Source organism: Cololabis saira, chromosome 20 (assembly GCF_033807715.1).
Source record: "Cololabis saira isolate AMF1-May2022 chromosome 20, fColSai1.1, whole genome shotgun sequence".
Lineage (NCBI taxonomy): Eukaryota > Metazoa > Chordata > Actinopteri > Beloniformes > Belonidae > Cololabis > Cololabis saira.
In genome coordinates, this window is record NC_084606.1 from 15,535,588 (window position 1) to 15,541,887 (window position 6,300).

Here is a 6,300-nt window from a genome sequence, read left to right on the forward strand (position 1 = left end):
ATGTATTTATATACTTATTTTTTACTTCTTTGACCGTGAATGACAGAAAAAAAACTAGATTTTTGTTTTTCGTTAACTTCTTTTTACTTCTGCGTTACTGGTGCCTGAGTATGATACTGATGACACTCTTCCTGCTTTCTGCCCGTGTCTTTACAAAGTCTCTCATTGTTGTTAATTTGCAACTTAAGTGCTGCAGCACATTCGTCCCTGGGAAGAAGATGCTGTATTCTTCCTGACTGTGAGCTGATCAGCACATATAATTGCATGTTATTGTTTGGACAAAAAGAATGTGGGACCTTCAGGCATCTGGAAATTGTAACCAAGGATTTTTCTACAATGTCATACAGCGAGCCTCTTTATGTATGTCCAGGCTGTTTGCATACTCATGCTCCGATGCTCTGCCCTACTTCAAGCCACCCACTCAGATGCAATCTTGTGCATTCAAATGTCGTGGTCAGCAGCAAGAAAGTTCCTGATGCTTAGTTATGTTTTCATGCTGGGTTTGCTGCTCATAGATTTCTATGAGCAGCATTTCTATTTGCTGATTTCTAATTTCTATTTTCTACTTGGCATTTGGAAATACCGTACACATTCTGATGGCCACTTATTTAAGGTTATTATATTATGTTACTACTGCAGGCTGCTGTGATCTAGTCTGAACTACAAATAATGTAATTTCACCTATAATACTAATTAAAACATTACATTACAAATAATGCAAACATTTTTTACAAAAATAGAACATTGAACTACTTTATAGTTAATAAATTACAATCTTATGAGAGGATTTGAGGCAAAATACTTTTATACGTTCAAGTATGTTGTTTACATTTTGTTTTTCATGCAAAGCACATCAGTCTTGATTCTTCTTCTGTGTTTGATTATAAAAAGATGTGACTAAAGGATGTGCACTGGTTTCTTCATTGTTATGTCACGCTGCACAGCTAGAGGGCGGTGCAAGTGTCTTACAATATTACGCACCCAGATGAAGGAGGGTGACTGCAAAAAAGTGTCCTGAAGAGAGGGCTCTTATCAAGTCAGAGGGCGATAGCACAAACGACAGAACACCATGGGGTTGTGCACATGCAGGAGGATAAACAAGAAGTGCATGTGAGACCAAGTGTGTTATGATTTGCATCATGCAAGCCACAGAAAAAAGGTTTTAATTCAAAACTATTTTGGCAATTAAAAATGATTTAACCTAAAAGAAAGGAGTTGTGGGAAAACAATAAATGGTTATGCACACGTAAAAAAAAAGTTTTTTTAAACTGATCTTTATTTTATAACAAATTTGAAACACTAAGACAAACATGTTCAGATGATCATACACCATCATGGTTGCTTAAGATTTTATATAGACTTATAGAGTTGTCTGCAAGAGTCTGTAATGTTCACTTCACTGACAGCAGCATTGTGGGGATAAAACAATAAAGAATAACTTCACCGTCTAACACGTGCAACATTAGGTTGAAGTTTTCTGCAAAGTCATTGCTGAAGCACCGTCAGCATCTGTAAATATGGGATGGTACGTGTTAGAGTTGAGTGCGTTGTGTGAAGATGTTCCCGGTTCAGGTTCTACGGGGCCCACAGGGATCAGCACTTCCTTGTTCTGTCTTTGACCATTAGGAGCCAATATGCCCTGAACGCATCACAGAGGAGAGAAAAGAAGCCAGTTATTGTGTTCAATCTTTAATCTTCATCACTGGCAGCTTATGGAGGGTCATTGGTCCCGACCTCCCGCCCCGCTCCCTCATTGCTGCAGGATGAAAGCACAGAGCACCCTTGGGGACAAACACCACCCAGCATTTGCTCCGTTGACGTGGGTGGATTCAAATGTGCATTCAAATGCCTTGTGCTCTACTTTTAGCTCCTTGAACTCCAGCTTGTCCACATGAATTGCCAGAGTGGACAAAAAAAGTGAATGGAAATGCAAAGATCGAGCAAGTGCGGTTCAATGAGCTGTGGATGGATATGTTGGGGGTCAGGTGCAGAAGCCAAGAGACGAGGGGTCTTTCTATGAAATACATTTACAATGTAGAGTATGAAGTAATGTATAAATGTATGTACAGTTTCACTTTTTGTATTTATTTCTACACTTATAAACTTATCAGACTTTTTGTATTGTGACAATGTCAAGACTGGAGCTGAGCTCAAGTTGGAGCAGTCTTCTTCTGGTATAGTTGTGATACTTATACAGCCCGGGCCCAGGACAATGCCATGTGTGGGCCAAGTAATCTACATCATTGGTGTTTTTGCAGCATTGAAAAAGAGAACATTCAACACACGAACATTAAGCTAGAATGCCACGTTAGAAATGCTCCAAACGGTGATTCATCACTGTCACCTCTCCCACTCCTGGATGGTCTGACCCAGAACAGAAGAGACAGATTCCTGCAGCTTCTTGTTTTTCTGTTTCTTTACAATTTTCTTTTTTTTGACAGTTTGCTGCAGTGGAAAAGGAGTAAAGTCACACACACAAACACACAAACACGCACACAAACACACATATATAATGGAGTCAGGCCACAAGCTGAGACAGCACAGGTCAGTGAGCATCAGCAGTCACAAGGCCCACTTCCACAACATCTTTATTCTAACTGCTGTCAGACTGCAGAGGACATTAAAGAGGAAAAGAAATGGATCTTCTCACTCTCCATTCAACCGCCAAACCCCTCACTGACTTATCCCTCCCCATCCATCCATCTGTACCCTCTCTCCTGTGAGAGATGCACAACTCTTGTGGGATATAACTAATTAATTTGCACACCAGTATTAACAATCAAAATAAGCAATAAAACACTCACACTCATACTAAAAAAAAATCAAACCAAACTTTCTATACCACTTGTGAAAATAAGTGCCTTAAAAATCCCTATCAATGAAAAAACATGATCAAAGACAAAAATAATTAATAACACGGATAATAAATGTTTAGGGAACTATTTCAATCCATATATATATATATATATATATATATATATATATATATATATATATACATACATACAGTACAGACTAAAAGTTTGGACACATTTCCCCATTTGTTTGAATGAGAAGGTGTGTCCAAACTTTTGGTCTGTACTACTTTTTAAAATTTCAATTTTTAATTTTAACTTTTATGTTGGCTATATGTAGTTAGACGTAGAAGTAATGTAGTAGTTACACAGTTTTTTAAAGTAGGTTGAGAAATACACAAATAAAAAACTCTAAACACTTCTTAGAGGTATTACTCGTTTACAGGTTATGGCTGAAATCCGTATTGTGCTTTTATATCATTTTTATGCAATCAGCCAATCAGAGAGACAGAAGGAAGGCAAGGCAAGTTTATTTGTACAGCACAATTCAACACAAGGTAATTCAAAATGCTTTACATCAACATTAAAAGCGGCAAGACACAATTAAACAGTAAATAACAAATAAAATGATAAGAAAATAGGTAAAAGAATAAAAAGCACTAGTTATTAAAAAGTAAGAGCAGTAGAGTCCAGCAGTTAAGTATTTAATTTAAGAGTACGCTTCAGTAAACAGTAATGTTTTTAGGCCTGATTTAAAGGAGCTGACAGTTGGAGCAGACCTCAGGTCTACAGGAAGTTTGTTCCACCGGTGAGGAGCAGAATAACTGAACTGCCTCACCTTGCTTGGTTCTGGTTCTTGGGAACCACAACAAACCAGATCCAGATGAACCTCAGGGGTCTGGGAGCTTCATAGGAACTAACAGATCAACCATGTATTTTGGTCCAAGACCATTCAGTGCTTTGTAGACCAGCAGTAAGATTTTAAACTCTATCCTTTGACTCACTGGAAGCCAGTGTAGTGATTTCATGACCGGTGTAACATGGTCCAGTTTCCTGGTGTTTATAAGGACTCTGGCGGCAGCGTTCTGGATCAGCTGCCTGACATTTTTAATAAGTGTTTAACCTATGGAGTTTGCCCTAAGGCGTGGAAAGAGGCAAAGATCATTCCTTTACCTAAGGACAAAAAGAAAGAATTTACAGGCCCAAACAGTCGACCAATAAGTATACTTCCTGCCTTGAGTAAATTAATGGAAAAAGTAGTTTTTAAGCAAATTCAAGAATATTTTATCAATAATACATTATTTATTAGTTCCCAGCATGCTTATAGGAAAGATCATTCTACGTCAACCGCTTTAGCTCAATTGACTGATGAATGGCTGACTGAAATGGACATCAAGAAGATGGTTGGCACTGTCTTGCTTGATTTTAGTGCTGCATTTGATGTCATAGACCATGAAATATTGATATCCAAATTAAAAAAAAATATGGACTTAGTAGTATGGCACTTGATTGGATGGTGAACTACTTGTCAGATAGGTCACAGAGAGTGTTTTTTTAGTGGTAGCCTATCTGAAAGTAACTATAACAAATGTGGGGTTCCTCAAGGAAGCTGTCTAGGTCCCTTACTTTTTTATTATTTTTACTAATGATCTTCCTTATGCTACTATGAATACAAACATGGTTATGTATGCTGATGACACAACTCTGTATAGTACTGCCCCTTCATTAAATGAGTTAGTAACTACTTTAAATCTGGACCTAGAGAGGGTGTCCAACTGGGTGAATAATAACAAACTAGCACTGAATGTGGCCAAAACAAAAAGTATTGTTTTTGGCACCAGACATATGCTTATTGGTGATCCTCAGCTGCATCTATCAATGTCAGGTATACCTATAGAACAGGTTAAGAAAACTAAGCTGCTTGGTGTCCTATTGGACAGTGAATTGTCATGGTCGGACCATATTGATGGCATTGTAACTAAAATGGGCAGAGGCATAGCCATGGTCAGGAAGTGCTCCTCCTACTTGACATCCTCAAGCATGGGTCAAGTGATACAGTCCTTAGTTTTCTGTCACCTTTATTACTGTCCTGTAGTATGGTCAGCAGCGACGCAAGGAGACCTGAACAAACTTCAGCTTGTTCAGAACAGAGCTGCCAGACTGGCACTTAACTGTTCTCTTGGCACAAACATAGAATATATGCATGCATGCCTGTCTTGGTTAACAGTTAAAAACAAACTTGAAATCAGTGTCCTCATGTTTGCCAGAAACATTATTTCAAATCAAGCACCGGAGTACTTTTTAAAACAGTTATTAAAGTCAAGTGACAGACATAATCATAACACCAGAATTGCCAGCCTTGGGCATCTGACACTCCCTGCTCCAAAAACGAACCTCCTCAAAAAAACAGCTATGTATCAATCAATAACTTATTGGAACAGGTTACCACCCCACATTAAAATAGTACAAAGTAAATTGTCATTTAAATATGCTATAAAGAAACACTTGTTGTCATTTACTACATGACTGGAGTGTTATTTTTGTTTTGTTGTATTTGATTTTGTAGAGTGGATTATGATCATGTGTTCTTTGTAATTTAATACTGTAGAATGCATTACATTAATTATTTATAATCATTTTTATAGAATAAATTGCAATCGTGTATTTCATTTTCTATACTGCTCAGTAAAACCTTTGTATATCGTGTATTGTATATTGTATATTGTATATTATGTATTTTATTTTCTTTTTATGTGTATGGACCCCAGGAAGAATAGCTGCTACTTAGGTAGTAGCTAATGGGGATCCTAATAAACAAATAAACAAATAAACAAATAAATAGATTTCTTGTTAAGGCCTGTAAAGATGCCATTGCAATAATCCAACCTACTGAAAATGAATGCATGAATAAGTTTTTCCATGTCTTGTTTAGACAAAACCCCTTAATTCTAGTAATGTTTTTCAGGTAGTAATAGGCAGATTTAGTGATAAACTGGCTGTTGAAGTTCAGGTCTGAGTCAATAATTACACCAAGATTTCTGGCTTGATTTGTAGCTGTCAATGACATGAAGCCGAGGTGAGCGCTGATCTTTTCCCTTTCATTTTTAGGGCCAAAAATGATCATCTCTGTCTTTTCTGCATTTAGCTAGAACTAGGGTTGCCAACCGTCCCTTGAAAAACGGAATCGTCCCGTATTTATAAACTAAAGTTTGCATCCCGTATTGAGCTGAATAGGGACACACTTTGTCCTGTATTACTGAGTCAAAAAAATAGTCATAAAATGCCAATGGAAAATGACATTGAGCTGCTGAGTTCATAAGTTATTTTTTTCTGTTTTACTACAACTGTAGCTACAGTCATGGCCTTTTCTACAGACTTTTTGTCTGCACTTTTGTTATTCTGTTATAAAAATGTGCACTTTTACAGAATGGATGTTCTGCTTTCTTTCTATTGTTTTATATTAATGTACACAATTTTAAGTTAAGCAGGACAGGTTTCTGTTTAA